Genomic DNA, 18,763 nt, shown 5'->3' with positions numbered 1-18,763 from the left:
AGACCAAACCTAGTTACATATTCCAACACAGTCTATTGATGTGATAATATAGAGTAGGTTTAACGAAATATCTCAAAATGGGTCGACATCCTCGTCACCTGAATATTTCAACTTTACGTCATACAAACCACTTGTCTTCACGGAAATCTGCCCTAAAGTCTAAAAATTTGGAGCAGGGTATGATGGTAAATGAATTTCCTACATTGTTTGACAAATTGTTATGGACTATGTATCATAATATTCTAAAAGAAGACTTCACCTAGAGTTGGATGGAATTCCCACAGCTTCACCCACATAATCAGAAATTGAAAATTAATTTTTTAACGTCAATAAAATTTCTTAGTCCTCTTCTAGAGCTTTCCCACTAGCCTAATAACAAACTAAAAATTAAATTTTTAATGTCTTGAACCTTTCATTGAGTTTTATCATATGCTTTACAGCCTTCAAGTAATTAATAACTTAGCTATATAGATTAAATAGAATATCCACTGTGTTATGCAACATGTCAATATTACTCGCCATGTACTTCATATAACTTTAGATGTTATGCAACATGTCAATATTACTCGCACACACTCATATTGATATAAATAATCCATGTATTACCAGATCCGCGGGGGTTTGAAGTTGGATCTGCGGATCCACATTTCAGATCAAGATACAAATACAAATCAGCCCACATCTTCATAGGATTTGACACGTAAATGGATTATTCAAGCCCAGAAACAGATCCATTGCTGCCAAAACAAATCCTCTACAACGAGAGGGAAACCTCCTTTACATTACACAAATGAACAATTCTTGGATGATACAAATGACAAGACCTCCTTTCTAATATAGGAGTCTAAGGGGTCCCAATATAATAAGAGCCTACATAACAATAATATTGTAGGGGCACAACAATAACAATAGTGGGCTTCTATGGGGCACAATAATAACAACATGGGGACCACATGGTAAAAACAATACAATAAGGGGGTTGCATTAATAATAAAAAGGGGCTACACTAGTAGTATAGGGGCTTAACATGCCCCTCTCCTTCAGAAAGTGTTGTCCTCAATGCTTGAGTAGCTCTTGATGCTTACGTATAAAATTCTCCTCCTCCCATGCAGAATATTCAGTAGTTAAGTTCTTCCACTTGATGAGATACTCAGAAATTGATCGATTTCGTAGTTGTTGGGTTCTTATTTCCATGACTTTTTCAGGTTCCACTATGATTTTTCCTTCCTCGTCAAGTTTTGGCAATATTGTTTGAACTAGGAGCTTGTCACCTATAACCTTCTTTAAGAATGAAACATGGAAAACTGGGGAACTCGGGAAGATGTAGGAAGCTCCAATTTGTATTCCATAGTACCAATATTTTGCATCACCTTATAAGGACCATATTAATTTGGTGATAATTTATTATCCTTCTTAGCTTGCCTAAGGGACATTTGTTTGTATGGTTGTAGCCGTAAAAATACCAATCACCTACATCAAAACTTCTTTCATTGCGATGTTGATATTCTTGTTGTTTTATTCGATTCTACACCAAAGTGGGGTTATCCTTTAAAAGTTGGAGAATTTGTTGTTGATGCTTGATGTGATCTTTCACTGTTTGAACCTTTTTCTTCTTGACAAGTCTTTCTATCTTGAGAGTTTGAGGAGTGGTAATTCCTGCTAATGCATTAAAATATATGGCCGGATTCATTTCTTGATGTTCGATGTGATCTTTCACTTCTTGAACCTTTTTCTTCTTGATATGTCCTTCTATCTTGAGAGTTTGAGGATTGGTAATTCTTGTCAATGCTTTACAAGATATGGTCAGATTCATTTCTTCTTTATCTGGGGTTGGTTACTAGTGTATATCTTCTTCTTTTGATGTTTCTTGATCCTTTTTTTCCTCTTCTTCACAATCTATGTAAATTAACTTCTTCTCAGCTCACTTATGACCTTTAGTGTAATTTCTATCACAACTGTAACAAAGCCCTTTTTATCTTTTTCTTCCAATTGTTGTGGTGTAAACCTTGTAGGTTGTGGAAGGCTAGGAGAAAAAACACTTCCATATTTATATTTGTGAGTGGTAGGATTCATTGTTTCCATAATTCCGCTTTTCATTTTTCTTGCCAACCTGAATGCCTTCTCCAATGAACCAGGTTCCCTAAAATATGATTTACCCTTATATTCAATTTTTGGAAGTCCTCAATGTGCTTTGCCATTGAGCCCTTTTGTTTGAGATTTATCAATTGGCTAAAGAAGCTATTTCTCTTTGTATCCTCATAATGTGCTATCATTTCTTCCGTGAAAATTGACCAGGTGACAAGTGGTTTACAAGAACAAAGCCATCTATACCATACAAACTGATTTGGTTCTAAATATAAAGATGCAATATGTACCTTTTGTAACAGTTGTACATCATGTAGATCAAAATATTGCTCCATCTATAGTATCCAATTTACCGGATCCTTGCCATCAAACTTCCTCATATCGCTTTTTATTGATTTTAGGAGCTTGATCTTGAAACAATCGTAACTCTGTAATTTCAGATCTCCAAGTTCTGAAATTGCGTCCTATGGTAGCTCTCTGAGTCCTCTTTCTAACCCCACCAGTTTGATAAATATTGGATTCTCCAAGAAAGAGTTATGCCAAAATGCCTACGATGACCTGATTATAGACTCATTCATTAGAGAGAACTTGTACGAAGTATGACATGTCACTGTTTCGATCTTCAAACCTGAAAAAAATAGACAAAGAAGTACAATCCATCCTCTCTCTATAAATTTTTACAAAATTTCAATCTGATTCTCATAGAGAATGTTATGACGATTTTCCCAAGGTCACCTGTTTGGCATGTAATTTGAGAGCCTGCAAAAACCATAAATGTCTTGGACCATAGGTCTAGTGGGGACCATGAAAACATGAGAAAATGATGGTTACTCATGACATATCGATACGTGAGACAACAAACATTAAGAGGAGATGGTGCTCAAGGTACAAGCATCACATCTAAAGAACTTCGATTTTGAGAGGCGACGAATAGGCCCTTCTTGGAAAAATGGTTTCCTGGTGAAGTATCAAATCATCAAAATGAAGATAGACCCATTAGAGTACTCGGTGAGAGATTTCGAATGGTGTTGAAAGTTTGTAAGACGGAGCTATGGTCTTGTCGCAATATGTAGCAGAAAATTTGTGGGTTTTCCTAGAAAAGGGCTTTTTCCATCCAATTTAATTCATTTTCTAAGTGAGCTGTGGTGAATTTGGGGAGGAGGAGAAGGCCCTAAATCTTGTGGAGATCATAGCAGACAAACTAACCATCAGAATTGAAATCTGTGACTTTCAGGAATGATGGTTCCTGTTGAAGAATTAAGGGAAGAGGAAAATGAGAATGAATTACTATAAGAGGTCTAGAATCATCCTCATCCACTAAGTCAAACATGGGGACTATGTGGTAAAGGTGGTATGACATATAGTAGAATATTTGAAGGTATGATATCAAACGTCTATGATATGTGATGTGAATATGACTCACCGGAAAGGTTGGTAGGACAAACTATCCAAGGAATGGGAGGATAATCGACCATACCTAGATTCGGTGGGATCTAGGCAGAGACTTATGCTAATCAATTGAGAAGATGGCCAGGGGAAAATCAACATGCCCCCAAGCACGGGATACTACCTGCAAACATATGTGATGGGGGGGACTGATCTGGTATGCAAAGGTGTGGATGATTCCCCCTAATAAGAGGAGTTTATGGAGCGCCATTGTGTTTCTAGTGCTCGAAAAATGGATTCAAGCATCTCTCCCCAGCTTGGCATGATGTCCTCCAAAGGATGATAAGGAGATGTAGGGGCCTATGTGCCATCTAGTATGTTATGGGTGTACTGGATGTATTTAGAGTGGTGGAATCCAAATATGGAAGGACGTATGCTCTATGGTGCATATCATCCCAAGGATAATCAGGGGTAGCCATGGCTTCCATGATGTCATCATCCGAATGGAAGGTGGGGGGATGTGGAAGATTGACTACATGATGTGGCAGCAATACCTAGTGCATCATCCTGAGAAAGAAGGTTCACATACACATCATCTGAACTGGTAGATGGCCAGCTAGTAGATGGAAAATCTATCGATGTTTGCGTGCACAGAAACCTCACAAATGTTTTCCTACGAGGAACTCAAGGATGACGACAGGTAAAGGACATGGACTGTGGATTTTGTTGTCTCAACATCGGGGGGGAGGGATCATGATGGTGGGACCAGAGTCCACCTATTCTGTTGTACTATTGGTAGGAGAATCCACAAGTAGAGGAGTAGATGATTCACTACGAGTGGCCTTGTACTCGCAAAGCACTTGAAGGAAATCACAAAATTCATCAAGACGAGGGAAACAATGGGAATAATTACCATAATGATCGCATAAGGAACAAGGGTGATTTGTGCACAACGCTTTGAGTTCTTGGTTGGTCTTCGTAAGATAACTTGGACCTTAGGGATCTTTGAAGTAGGGAACATTTCATGAACCAAAGGTTTGACACGAGGAATCTCACGACAGTTATTGGTGGCATGCCTAACTGCCTCATACACAACACACGAAGTGTGGTGAAGTAAAATTATAAGTGAAAACACAAACAAATTCCTCTAGCCCGATAATGGGTCTAGCCACAACAAATACATTCTATGGAAGATTTCCTTTGGTTAGAACCAATTAAGAGGGCCTACTTCTTAGTGCGCTTATCCCATTTGATGATGTCCTTGCTTGCTCACTCCAACTATATCTCACTTCTTTCTTCAAGCACCTGAAACAAGTAAACAACAACAAACAACAACTGTGATGATAGACAAATTTTAATTCAACCTACTTAAAAAGTCAAGAAACATTAATCCATGAATATGTGAGATGAAAAATCGTGTAGGAAATCAATAGATATTTGCATATATAATGATATCAAGAAGAGATTACAACCATTGTCTTGACGTTTTGGTTCACCTCTGACAAGACCAGGTTCCCACACACTTATGCTAGCATTCCATGATGGCCTCAATCAACAATAGTTTTAAGGATCTTCCCTTTAGGCTTCACTCCAAACCAAATCACACTTCTCCCTCCCACAACTAGATAGCTACAACTATGGATAGCTTTTTGTTTACTCCAAACCAAAATAGCACTAGCACACCAACATCAACACTCCAACACTAACACTTAACACTACTTTGTGCTTGGGAAAAAGGGAGGTTTATATAGGATGAATGGATGGGAGATGGATCCTCTTGTCATGGGAGAAGGTCTTATCCCTTAAGGTAGTTCCATCTTTATAGGGGAAAGGAGCCCAAACTGACATCCTCGACCCCATCTGGCCAAACCATTTACCAGACTTTTGTTATGAAGCTTCTAGAGCTGGAAGCTTTGGCTCTTAATTTGAAAAACTTTCCATAATAGAACTGGCATGACTAGAACATAGCTTAATCGCTCCAATTGGTGCTGGGGATAGTGATAATATCTACACATCAGTGTGGGGGAGACAAAGGCCATTAGTGCTGGTCTTGTAAACTAGGAAAAATAGAAGTTTTAGGGGAAATGGTGCAAAAGGGAATTGATCTGCTCATGAAGAGGTACACAATGGGAGTTTCTTCATGAAGGCTAAGCATGTGGTGTCCACGGTCCTCTAGGATCAAGGAACAGGGAGTACAGGGATAGTGACAAAATGCTGTGTAATAGATGACCCCTAAAGCATGAAGGCCAAACTAGAGTGAGGGATGAAATTATTTATGAATTAGTGTGGGGAACAATAGTCTGCCATCAAAAAACCTGCAAGAAAGTACAGATACATATACATAACTGAGAACTCTATCAAATGATACATGAATCGTGGCATGGAAATAACCATGTAGAGAATGATCATGTGAATAGATCCAGGCATGGGCACAACCATTTGTCAAAGAGGATCGTAATGAAACCAAGGAATGGTCGTAGCCATCCAATAATGAGAAGGATCACATATGATAACTCATGGTATGGTCGCAAGCATCCATCTGAAAGAGACATGCATATTAACTTAACCATGTCACATCACTTCACAACTTGGACTTTTGTGATCTGAGTCCAAGGTCTTGCGCTTCAACGCGACCCGATCAAAGTACAAATTCTAACATGTGAATAGATGTGTTAACGTCGAACATGCTATAAAGTCACTTTATTACTAGTCAATGATGTAAACTGTTAACACGTGTGAGAGAAACCACCAATAATGACAATGGTCCTCAAGGTATTATCAGCACAATCCACAGAATGCGAATAGAGGAATTGAACTCAAACACACGTGAAATCACTCGATCGAAAGCCAATGATGTGAACTTGTTGTCGAGTGCAAAGAACTTGCCATTAGGGCATACAAGCTCTAAGGTGTTGGAAGGGAGTCTCTCAGTCAACTTCCTAGATAATGAGCTGAAGTCGACGGGAAACGACTTTGTTGAAGGAGGGCCATAATGTTTCCCACATCATCGACACGAGACGAAAGGATGCACAATAATTTTGGGTGATACAGAGAAACAAAGGTAAGTATAACTGGAGAAGCACAACTCTTGAACATATCGGTGACACAACTGGAAGTTTGGCAGCTTTTAGATCCATGGGATCAGTGGTCATGATGACGTGGCAGAGATCAAATGGAAGGAAAAAAATAAACGGCCCAACCCAGGAAGGTCAACGATACAAAGGAGGATATCCCAACTCGACACGAAGCAAAAAATGTCATGTTCAAGAGTGAGCTGCCAACAACTGGTAGATTTCCAAATTTCCCCCCACCATTTCTAGCAGGTACCCCAATTATTTTTTAATCTCAAGCTTGAAGGGGATAGCATATGATTGCACTGTAAGTTCATCCTTCAGACAAATCTGACCTAGTAAGTTTAATGAGCCCTAGGAAGGAGAAGCTCATGTTTGTCATGATGACGAATCCGATGTTGTTTAATAGTTTAACAGGTCCGACAAAGGTGTAACTCGGTATCTTTTTCATGTTTAGAGTGTTTGAAAAAGACACGTAAAATAAAACTCCACATGGTCCATTTTTGTACGTTCGTGTCTCTCGAGCCTGAAAGGTAGAAAACGATACTTGAGAGTTCCGCTTGACCATTTCAGTCAAGGAGTACCTTATTAGTAAATAGTGCCTCCCGGCCCGGAAAAGGGGTAAACTTATATTGGGCAAACGATGTTTCGCGTCCGTTAACGAGTTCAAAATGACAAGGGCTCGACCATCTTTTCTCTTTTAAACGGTCGGAAAAGAGCTGAAACATGACTTGCCATCATCATCGAACATCCATCACCTGTAGCTGCGCAAAAAGGTAAAGTGTATTATCTAGTTCTTGAGGCAAAATAGGTCAAAATATTTACAAAAACCTGATATTTTCATGAAAAAATGAAAAAAAAGGAGAAAAGTAAATATATTTTTACCATTTACCATTTAACCTTGCTGTGAAACTCACTTTTGCCCTAATTGTTCTGGAGCAGATTGCGGGAGATCCGGGAGGTCAATCGCTAAGCCACCAGTTACAAGTAAAAGCCAAAGCCCTGAGCTCCATTTTCATGTCCTTTATTTATGTTTTAAACCATTTTTTTGGTTTTTTGAGGGGGGTTTGAAAAATATTTTTCGCCCTCGGTTGGCGCAACTTCCGAGCATAGAATCATGCAGGGCGAGGATGATTAACAAAGACAATTGCACTGTCGGTCCCACTATTTTTAAAACAGGCACGTCGGTGCCGTGAATAGGGAAAAACCCTATCCTCAAAAAATCACCATTAAAACACAAAATTTATGGGCCAAGCATGATTGTTGACTCAAATTAATGGCTTTTGCAGGAAAGAATCGCTAAAAATGGTGGAATGGAAAGAAAGGGAACATGAGGATGTTGACACCCAGGCAATGAATGACCCAAATTGCCTAGAAGCTTTGAGGGCTTGTAGGATCCTCAAATTCTTTCTCACGCCAGGGATGCGATCCCAACCTGAGTTGCTTCGGTACCTGATTAGTCTTTGGGACATTAATGGGGAAATATTTGTCATCGGTGACCAGGAGCTAGAGTTGGAAACTTCAGATATATACTTCATCACTAGACTATCCTGAAGAGGGGAACCAGTTAACTTGTACGGGTCACGACCAATTGGGGCAAGAATATCTTCATTGCTTGTTGAACACTGCCCCGAGGCCCTGAAATCCAAGATGGGAAGATTGGGATTTCCAGTGTTCGGGATCTAACACTGAGAGTGCTTCTATTGGCCATCAACAGAGTGGCGGGGTCCTAGGCAGAACATGAGAACAACAAATCGAAGCTCCTATATGCTATTGATTGCACAACACCTACAACCTTTAACTGGGCAGAGACCATGAAGCTCAACATAAAGTGCCAACTATCCAAAGTTAAGGCAGGGAATCTGAAGCAATTTTTCTTCGAATCTATGCTCGTGACCTTTTTCTTGGAATGGGTGCCACTATTCGAGTATTAACTGACTGAGGTAGATCCTCCTATGCCACGCAATCTATGGATGGCCCGCTGGAGTCGCTTGATGCCCAAGATCATTGGAGGTCAACACATGCCATACAAACCTACATTCTTTTCATGGTTACAATGACAGAAGATCGTCGTCGAGGACTGGCCATATAGTGGCACCGACTTCCATGGAGATCCGGATATGCCCTTACCAGATGGAGAGGATTTTGATGATGAAGGTAAAAAATCAACTTTTTTAATTTTGATATTTTTTAATTATTTTTGGTATATATGTGCTTATAACATTTCTCTTGTTAATGCAGACATTGGACCAGAGCGGTCTGCTAGGATGTCCCCAATAGCTAGGTGCGTCCCTCGTCTGATTGATGTTATCGCTCCTTATCAGGAAGGGAGTGACAACGAGGAGAAGATCGTGAGGAACCTCGAGGGGTTGACTTGTGGCATCCCGAATTATGCTCAATTAGGAGACATTCCTCGTCAGTACCAGAGACACATGGTCGGAGTCTCAGATCAGATCCTCCGATTGCTGATTCGTGTTGCACGAGCTGTATCATGCTACCACGATCACCATGCTGATTAGTTCCTAGGTCTAGCACTTGCATTTTTTTAGGCCCGTGTTACACAGTATTTTGTCACTGGCCCCATATCCCCTGAGTTCGGATAAAGTCAGTCCCTGAGAAACATCTTCTCTGTGTCATGCCTCAAACAAATATATCCACATCTTCCAAATCATTTAAAAATATCAACAATGCTCTTTAATCCTGAAGATTGAACCTTTTTACCCATGTTCCAAGATCGTCGCAAGTAAACCTCATTTGGCCTGCGATGGTTTCCTGTAATGAACTAGAATGTCGTGACACTGTCATAGGGGTACATCTGTTCTCTGTGACGGTCGGATTTTAGGGCTCGTCGCAAGTCCTTAGTGTCCTTCTTGCAACAATAGCTCTAAATACACTGTTGCCCCGCGATGTCATCTCTGAGTCCTAGTGTTTGACTCGCGACGATCCAGATATGGCAAATTAGTTCAAACATAATGCTTTTGGGTGGTTTTGGAACTTGTTGTTGGGTCAAGGAAGTTTGCCTTTCCTCCTTTGGGATGTTGGTTCTACCTTTTGAGAAACCTCCCTTGGGGATAAGATCCTTGTCCCTCATTTATGGAGGCTCCTCCTCTTATAAAAGCATTCCCCATTGCTATGATCAACTAGTTTTTTGTATTGAGCAAATTAGCTAGTTTTGGTGTGTGAATTATTGATAGTCTAGCAATTGGTTGTGGATTGCCTTATCCTTGTACTATTACTTTTGAATGAGAGAGAGAGTTATCAGCCTTTTGGGAGACCCTTTTGAGAGTGAATGCTTGAAGAGAAATACTGACTGGACCCTTCGAGGAAGCTTGAGACGTTAAGGCTTGGTTGTAAGCTTTGCTTTTCTCATATTAATACAATCAATGGTGATTTCCTATGTCATGTGTAAAATATATTTGATAGCTTATGGTTCCTTGACTTTGTAAGTGAATAGTTCATTGTTGTGCTCTATTATGTTTTCTGTTGTTCTCTTGTGTTGTTTCAGGTGAATCGCTCATCGAGGAAAAGGAAACGATAACTAAAGCAGCATAATGAAAGCTCCATCGAACACCGGTTTGAGGTATGATCTTTCAACAATGACTGTTTAAGGAAATTCACTGCTGTTTTGTCCTGCTGTGACTAGACCCACTTTAGGGCTAGAGGGTTTGCCTCTGTCCGCAGAGGGAACTTTACCTACATCACAAATTAGCGACTCCACTGGGGACCTGATTGGTGTGTTGTCTCTTGGTGGGAACTTTACCTACATCACAAGGTTGCTACTTCAACCCCCACGACGATTCCTATAAGGTTGTTTTTCACAGCCTTACCTCCTGGATTAGCTAGTATTGCTTGTCCCCTGTTGTCTCTTGTCTCTTATCACACTTGTTTTGACTGTATCTTGTTAAGGCACTTTCTCCTTGGTTTCATTTATCTGACTCTTGTGTTTCCAGGCTTTTTGACCTAGATCTTTTCAAGGTTTCATCAAGAAGTCATTTGTTTGGGTTACTCATCCGTCCAAGATTCGTCCAAAACCATCTGATTGATTTGTTTGAGGCTGTTCTACTGCTTGTCTTCTTTCCAATTGGTTGTAGTGTTTGGTTATTGAACCAGTTTCTCATATTAATTTGATTTCCACACTATCAAACATAGATTACATTTGTTTGGATCAGTCAGGCTTGCATTTGCTTTCTTGTTATTAAATCCAAAAAATTAAAAAATATTGCATTCATACAACATACGAAAGTGAAAGCGCATTTTCATTAGTGAATTTTTCATGATTGAGAAATTAGAAAGCAAAGTTAAAATCTTTCATTAGTAGTTGCGACATAAGTGCATTGATGCATTGCATTTCCTAGTGATTGGATTGCTTGCATGCGCCGCTTCTCTTGCATTTTCTTGTTATGGCTTGCGTTCGCTTGGAAATGAACTCCTTACCCTCATTTAAGTAGTTGTTCATCGAAAGGAATGGTGTTTTACTCATTGTAGTTGCATCCTAGAAATTGTTGAAATACATTCGGTAGGGCCTTAAAACCGAGGCTTAATTCAAGTTTAACAATTAAAATCTATTGAATGAACTTAAAAGTGCATTGGAACCTAATGCCCACTTATCTAGAGGTCTAGGCTAGAGATGTGTTCTGACGTCGTCAAACCTAGTTACTATTGTTTTCACTAAGGTTGGGTGATTCCTCCTTTTGTGATCCAATAGGTACTAGTACGGATATGTGCTTCCCGTACCATCGAGTATATATTGGGAGACCCCACTAGGTTATCATCCTATTATCCATAGGAAGCCGGGTCTACTGCCTTATGAATCGTAATGCACTAAACACAACATTCGGGAAGACTGATTGCCATATGGAAATTCCTTGGTCATTTCTCTTTCATTTGATCACCAAGTTGTATATGCAGTTTTACGATTTGTCTTGTAAACCTCTTGTCTAGTACTCCAGAGCAGTCAATTTCGTTTCTTTTCGACTCTTTAAAAGTAAAAGGATCATATGAGCACTTGTCCTTTCAGGCTCATTAAACTTCGAAAGTGATAGAGTCACCTTTTTGTCATTTTCTCGATTCTTAAAATATGAAAAGATGCAGCTTTGTTTCAATGTCATAAAATTTACTGCCCACGAAATATCCTTGGTTATAGTTAGAGTTCCATTCAAGGTCGATCCCAATGGAAACCTTTCGAGAGTCTGCTGGTCACGGTCACCCCTCGGATGGGAGTCCTGGTCCTTTTCCTTCTTTTAGGAATGTTGGTGCTCCGTATATGGCAACATTGTCCTTGCCTGGATTAACCATCGGTTTGCCTGTTTGGTTGTTTTCAACCTCAGTGGTCCTGAGCATCATGACTCCTATTCCGCCATCTCCTTCATTTGAATAACGACATGATGATTCTAGGGTTGAGCCTTCGCCTTCTTCCCCTGTTCCTCCACCCACCTCTCCTACTTTGCCTGGTGAAAGTTCCCAATCTAGTAACCAGGAGGCTAAGAAGAAGAAGAGGAAGACGAAGAAGAAGAATTTTTAGTGAGAGGCCACTTGTGCAACTATTTCTCTGAGTGCGCCTCCAGTTAGAAAACCTTCTGATCCTCCGCGGAAGGTTAAATTTCCTTGTAAGTTGTGCAAGGGTGACCATTTTCTTTGTGATTGTCCTGGTATTCCTAGGATCTTATAAGTATGGTCTCATGATCAGGCTCGTCCCTCATCGCCCTCTAATGCTCATGTCGATGTTACACCCTCAACTGGCAGTGGTAAGAGGAAAGGGAAGATTAGATTCCCCTGTAGGTTATGTGAAGGCGACCATCTCCTTCACCTTTGTCTGCTCATGGATAAAGCTTCCACTATTCTGTAAAATCTTACAGCCTCTTCACTCAAACTTCCAGTTGGTTATCAGAGGCTCTCTTCTGACCCTCTCTCAGTTGACAAAGAGATTGACTTGGATTCATCTCTTGTACATCCTACCTTCCTGAGCCTGGCCATGTTATGTCTATTTCTGACCAACCATTGGTCGAAGAGAGTGTCGACTTGGTTTCAGCACCAGTTGTTCACTCTGTTCTAGTAGAGCATAATGATCATACTACTCACGTTATTCTCGTCTACTCAAATTCTTCCGAGTTAAAGAATGACCCTCCTATCCTGGCTGATCGAGAGAGTCCTTCTTTGATTCCTGTAGAGCATGGGGGTAATCATATGATACCCACACCAAGTAGTTTTGTTGTTTCCTTCAACAAGAGTCACTTGACTGCATTCTGCCTTCCATCTTATGTGCCTTTCCAGACTACAGTACACGCTTATAATAAGCCAGTACCTGGCACTCTCTTGGATGAAGGTGCATCTGTTAGCCTCATGCCTTCCACTACTTGACAAGCTTTGGGCTCCCCACAGCTTGTGCTGGTCACTCAGAATCTGTTGGCTTTCGATGAAGGAACTAGTCAACCTTTGGGGATCCTTCCAAAGTTCCCGGCTACTTTGGGAGAAAAAACCACCTGTATAGACGTGATGGTCATCCAAGGTGTGTTGGATTTCAGTCTTCTCCTTGGCCACGACTATATTTATGTCACTGGCCTCGTATCCCCTGATTTCGGATAAAGTTAGTCCCTGAGCGACATCTTCTCTGTGTCATGCCTCAAAAAAATGTATCCACATCTTCCAAATCATTCAAAAAGATCAACAATGCTCTTTAATCCTAAAGATTGACCGTTTTTACCCATGTTCCAGATAGTCGCAAGTAAACCTTGTTCGGCCTGCGACGGTTTCCTGTAATAAACTAGAACATCGTGACACCATCGCAGGGGTACATCTGTTCTCTGCGACGATCGAATTTTAGGGCTCGTCGCAAGTCCTCAGTGTCCTTCTTGTGAAAATAGCTCTGAATACATTGTTGCCCCGCGACGTCATCTCTGAGTCCTAGTGTTTGACTCACGACGATACAGATATGGCAAATTAGTTCAAATAGAATGCTTCTGGGTGGTTCTGGAACTAGTTGTTGGGTCAAGGAAGTTTACCTTTCCTCCTCTGGGATGGTGGTTCCACCTTTTGAGAAACCTCCCTTGGGGATAAGCTCCCTCTCCCTCATTTATGGAGGCTCCTCCTCTTATAAAATCATTCCCCATTGCTAGTTTTGGTGTGAGATTGATAGTTTGCAGTATGGATTATTGATAGTCTAGCAATTGGTTGTGGATTGCCTTAGCCTTTTACTAGTGATTTTGAATGATAGAGAGAGTTATCAGCCTTTTGGGAGACCTTTTTGAGAATGAATTCTTGAAGAGACATACTGACTGGACCCTTCGAGGAAGGTTGTGACATCAAGGCTTCATTGCAAGCTTTGCTTTTGCTCATATTAATACAATCAATGTTGATTTCCTATGTCATGTGTAAAATATATTTGATAGCTTATGGTTCCTTGACTCTGTAAGTGAATAGTTCATTGTTGTGCTCTATTATGTGTTCTGTTGTTCTCTTGTGTTGTTTTAGGTGAATCACTCATCGAGGAAAAGGAAATAATAGTTGAAGCAGCGTAACAAATGATCCATCGAACACCGGTTTGAGGTAGGCTCTTTCAACAATGACTGTTTAAGGAAATTAGTTGTTGTTTTGTCCTGATGTGACTAGACCCACTCTAGGGCTAGAGGGGTTGCTTCTATTCATAGAGGGAACTTTACCTACATGACAGCCTGCATGCCACGGATATATGAGGCCTGTGAGCCGTCGATGTTATTTTGGACACACATATTATTTTTTGGGGTTCTAATGTATCAAACATTATCACCATATATATATATATGCTATATTTTCTTGTCTACTATGGTACAAATGGTTTGTTTTATCTTTTCACATGTTTCGTATGTCTATCCAACACATAATTAGCTAATGCATCTGTCAATGTATTCATGCATCTGGGAATGTGATGATATGTAATGTAATCAAAATTTCTTTCCAGTAGATGAAAACGAAGATACATTCTCAATATTTGAGGGTTTCTGATGGAATATTTTCCATTGAGTTGAAGGACAACAAGCTGTGAATCCAGGTTGACAAACAACTCTCTAATGTCAACAACAATGGATTCTGACAATAGTTTGATGACCACACTGTATTCAACAATGTTGTTAGTTATGCGACCTAGACATATACCTTGAAGGCCAATCAACTATTGTTAGGGTCTAAATAACCCATGCCATGGATGATAGGTTTCGGGTACTACGACAAGCACCATCAGTGAATGTGGGGAGTCGCAGACATCTGCAAAGCAAGAAAAGAATAGTAAACAGGAAAGTTGTTTGAAAACTAATACAAAAAACCACACTAAAAAAAAATGAATGACACATTAATGTACACAAGTAACCATGAAAGATGACATAAGCATAGTACTTCTTGAGAGAGTCCATGCTATGACTCGGGTAATCGATCAACAGAGATGAAAACTGGAGTTTTACCACTATCATGATAAAATTACATGTCAATATGCAATTGAGAAGAGAGCTCCTCGAAAATGGTAGACATGACCGCTTGATGAGGCAGGAACGAGGAGTGATGATGAGTATCGATCCAAGGTGGTTTCTCAAGAGACATGACTTCCATGATACCTTCATAAGCAACGAAGTTCTCAGCTAAAGGATCTGGCAATTCCAATGTACCAAGTCACAGGGATTGAGAGGATGTACCGAGAGAGGTATTCGACATAAAAGAATAAGAGGATGCAGAACTCAAAGCCAAAACAATTTCCATGTAATTGACTTTGGCGGGACTAAGTGGCATAACCTCGCCCTAGGTATCAACAAGATCTGGTGAAGGTATGACCCAAGGATCATATTTGATTAAGATCATGTTGACAGAGGCAACATGAGGAGGTGGGAGTGGAAAAATTCCCATTAAGGCAGAATCTTTGAAAAGACCTGCCCCCACACTCTCATAGGGAGCACCAATGTGCTTGACGTACTGAACATTGCCATCTGAGGAGGAAGAGGCAAAGAAAGATAGCTGGTCGACAGTGACAATCTTCCCTTGATGGGGAAAATGAATCAAATGAAATAAAGAGGAGGCCACGACATGCATGGCATGGGTCCAGCTTTGGCTGAGTAGATGATTATAATTGAGATTAGCATCAACAATTTCTACCTCGACTTGCACTATCTTGCCTTCCAGATTGATGGAAAGGTTAGGTAAGACAATGAAGGGTTGTGAATCTTTCCCATTGAAACCTTCCAAAGTGTTTAAAGATAGGTTCAAAGTAGGAGAACCAATAGCCTTCCAATATGCGGTCAACATGATGCAAGTGGAAGCACCTTCATCGATGACAGTCCAGTGGATGGTCTTCTCATTGATGATTACCTGAATGAGAAAGGAAATATGATGAGGGAGACATGGAACATGGTTCTCTAGATCAAAACATATCAAATTGGAATCAGTGGGATTGATGCCGCTGATAGCTGACAACAAAGATTTATCCTGTGATGGGCAGCTTTGGAGCACCTCGAGAGCTGACATGGCTGATGGCACTTGAGCCAAATCCTCAACAATATTGTAGTGATGAGTGGCTCAGGCATTGGGATTATACGAGGATTTCCGTAACATACCTTGAGAGGGTGGTTGTATAGTGGAACCAGGGTTAGGGTGCTCAATATGAAGAGGGCCAAAACTAGGGGTAGAAGAAGAAGGTGTGGCTTCTTTCTCTTTCCCAACTGTCGAAGCAGGAGTTTGATAATCTTTCGATATAGTAGCTGCATTAATAGGCGTACTAATCATGAACACTTGTGATCTGGAGGAAGTAAATTGGGGTTCCATTTGGGTCTGCTGACATGGAAACGACTCTTTGAGGACAACGGGGGTCCCTTTGAGAAAGAGACTAACCTCAGATCATTAGGGAAAATCCTTAGTGTAGTGATCTTCCTTGCAAATGAGGCAAGGATACTTAAGGTTTTCATTGTGAAGATTCACCAGCAGATGATTTGGGAGGACCTTGTTTTGGGGCATCAAATTTACCCTTGCCTTTACCTTTCTTCTTTCCTTTCGAGGATTTGTCCACTGCGGTAGACTGCACAGCGTGGACCTCTGAGGTTTTACCAGGGCTAGGTGGATTTTGGGATGAACTATTAGGAACAACATTTGAGACCAACTTCTATTTGGAAGAAGATTTAGCAGGGGTCTAGGATACCGAACCAATAACTACATCAATGGGAGGTAAAACTTGTGACTTTGATGCTGTGGGATCAGATGATGGCCGCAGAGCATTTGGTAATAACTCATACAAAGTGCCAGACTGAGAGTAAACTAGATCGAAGTACTAGACACAAGCGATGACTTGCTCTTTAGAGACGCGTTCACCCATAGCTATATCATGAGAAATTGGGGCTACGAATGATTTGGTGAACCATTCAGTGAGTAACTGATCAGCAATCTCAAATTTGATCAGGTGACATCTACGTCTCCATTCATGGATGTGATTAGAGATGTGTGTCGCAGTATCTTTCTTAAGAGATGTGAGCAAATAGGTGCCAGTTTCATAGCGAACCGCAACTGAAAATGTGTGAGGAAAGCAATGGCTAAAGAGTTAAAGTCATGGTAAGTACTTCAAGGAAGTTCGATGTACCACTTAGCTGTAGCACCCGTGAGGGTTCGCTGCAAAAGACGGAGACGAATGGAATCGTCAACATACGAGTTCGATGAGCACTATAGGTGATATGTCATCACATGGGCCTGAGGATATTCTTTAGATTTCCCATCGAACTTTGGACAATCGCTTGGTATCTTGGATGGCACCAGAGGCCAGTACGACGAATGAAGGATTGGATCATTCATGAGGCAAGATACATCTGGCAACTCGAGGTAGCCAAGAATGGTAATTGGGTGTTAGAAGGCATGGGAGGTCGATAAGGGGTCCGAACGGAGGAGCCCATCCCTGTTGGTAAGCAGTTTGGCCCCACAGGGGGGATTTTGGCCATATGGCATCTGAGGCATCCCCCATTGTGGATTACCTTGACCAAAGGGAGGATTTTGACCTTGAATACCTTGGAACTGTCCAGCCATAGGTTGTTGATAAGCAACGTATGGGTTAAAAAGCTGTTGAGCCTGTTGACCTTTGGACATTTTGGACCTGTTGTCCTTGAACATACAAGTGATGAACCTGTTGTCCTTGAACAAAAGGATTTTGGACCTATTGTCCTTGGGCATAAGATTGATACACTTATTTCCCTTGGACATAGGGATTCTTTACCTGCTGCCCTTGACCAAAAGGATTTTGAACCTGGTGACCTAGGGCGTTAGGGTTTTGTACCTGATGCCCTTGGCCTTCAGGATTCTAGACCCGCTAAACTAGAACATTAGGATTTTGAGCCTGCTACTATAGAACTTGACCTTGACTCTGCCCTTGCAAGGGTTGATCTTGCTGATATGTACACAAGGGTTGCTGCTGCCCTGGTTGGTTTTGTTGTTGCAAGGGTTGTCCTTGAGGTTGCAAATTTTGTCCTTGAGGCTGCAGAGGTTGGCCTTATGAGGACATGGGCTGGGAGGTGTGTGGAGCATATTGCATCTACTGTTGCATGGTTTGCTGCAACATCATACGATCTAGTCTGAACACGATTCATTAATTATCTGCATATTGAGGATATTCGCTATATTGTTATTCTGGGTTGTTCATATGTGTGGAGACTACTTTCCTAAAGGTTTATTTGTTTTAACTTTATCAGTTGAAAAAAGTTAGTTTAGTTGTGTTTGCTGAAAATCTATTTCTTTGAGGTAAATGCATAGAATAGCTAAATGGATTGATAATTAGTTAACTGGTTAATGTTTGGTTAAATGTCATCTCTCTTTACGTTAGCTTTCTCTTTTTGAGGAAATGACTCATCGAATGTGGTTTTTGTAGGGAAGAGCATGAATAGATAATGAATCATCATATGGAAAGGTCCGTCCAAATGATATGATATTGAAGCTTCAAATGACAACACCATATTATAGAAGAAACCGTGCTCATGTATATGGTTTCTTTGTTCTAGGTGAGTGTACACGTGGTGCTGAATGTCCATATCGGCATGAGATGCCTATAACAAGGGAGCTTTCTCCGCAGAATATAAAATATCGACATTATGGGCAAGTATTATTGTCTAAATATTCTTTATTCAGTTGATTCTTTTGTGAGTTGAAGTTATTGTCTGATATCTTTTGAGGTGCAATCCATAATCATTTTTTGAAGTGTCACCATAACTTCCATATACAAAATTCTGCATGTTTGG

The 18,763-nt window shown here is 40.6% G+C and overlaps 1 pseudogene; it reads left to right on the top strand.

The window, feature by feature from the left end:
* Positions 1 to 18,763, top strand: part of LOC149190822 (zinc finger CCCH domain-containing protein 49-like) — a 241,782-nt pseudogene that overhangs the window by 33,002 nt on the left and 190,017 nt on the right.

This window comes from Pinus tabuliformis, chromosome 3_1, assembly GCF_031772625.1.
Source record: "Pinus tabuliformis cultivar Carrire ecotype Pingquan chromosome 3_1, CPIR1, whole genome shotgun sequence".
In the NCBI taxonomy this organism is placed as follows: Eukaryota; Viridiplantae; Streptophyta; class Pinopsida; order Pinales; family Pinaceae; genus Pinus; species Pinus tabuliformis.
Note: the sequence above shows the minus strand (reverse complement) of the source record. Positions and strands in the feature narration are given on the sequence as shown.